Here is an 837-nt window from a genome sequence, read left to right as displayed (position 1 = left end):
GAACAAACTCCCTCACTCCCTTCAATCCCACTCCTCCCTCCAGGTCTTTAAAACAGCTGTTCACCACCATCTCTTATCTTCCCCCATCCAAAACCTTGATCTTTTCTACCCCTGCTAATTCACCCCAGATCCACCTTGTTTGAAATTCCAACTTCTTTCCTGGAAGTCCTGGCAGTGTCCATATGTTTTATACCTCTCCCACTGCCCCCTTCCCCCCCCCCCCCAAAGCCCTCGCCCTCTCTCAGATCTCTCGATGTCTCCACGTCTCTCGGTCCCTGCTCTCAAATGTTGTGTTTGTGTCCTTCTCCCTCTCTCCCCATCTTGTCTACCGCTCCCTATGTTATATGTTTTATGTGTCGGTTTGTCTTTCTGTGTAATTAATGTTCGCTCTTTCACGAGCCTCGATCTTGTATACAAAACAACCTTTTACAACATTTTACCACCACCACAAAATAAAAAAAAACATTCTCATATTCACAACACTGCACCCTCCTCCCCTTAGGCACGTCCCGGGCCTATTACTTTTACCTTAGTGTGGCATGTAGGTGTAGTTCCCTCTACTTTTAACCTGACCCTGAGTGTGACAGTTTTAAAACATAAATAAATGTGTCCCGCTGCTCCATTGCACCCTGCCTAACAGACTTACGCCCACAGTTAACCGAATTGCGGAATGGTCTTCAAACTATACAATGACGGTGGGGAGCATTATTTACACTGACGCTAATTTTATTTACAAAACTAACCCAGGACCTGTAATTGTTCTTTCTGGGGGGAGGACAGTCTGCTCTGCATCAATGCACCATTAAAGCACCCAAAAACGCACCAATACACACCCAA

The sequence above is a fragment of the Myxine glutinosa genome, chromosome 8 (genome assembly GCF_964187855.1).
Source record: "Myxine glutinosa chromosome 8, kmMyxGlut1.1, whole genome shotgun sequence".
NCBI lineage: Eukaryota > Metazoa > Chordata > Myxini > Myxiniformes > Myxinidae > Myxine > Myxine glutinosa.
Note: the sequence above shows the minus strand (reverse complement) of the source record.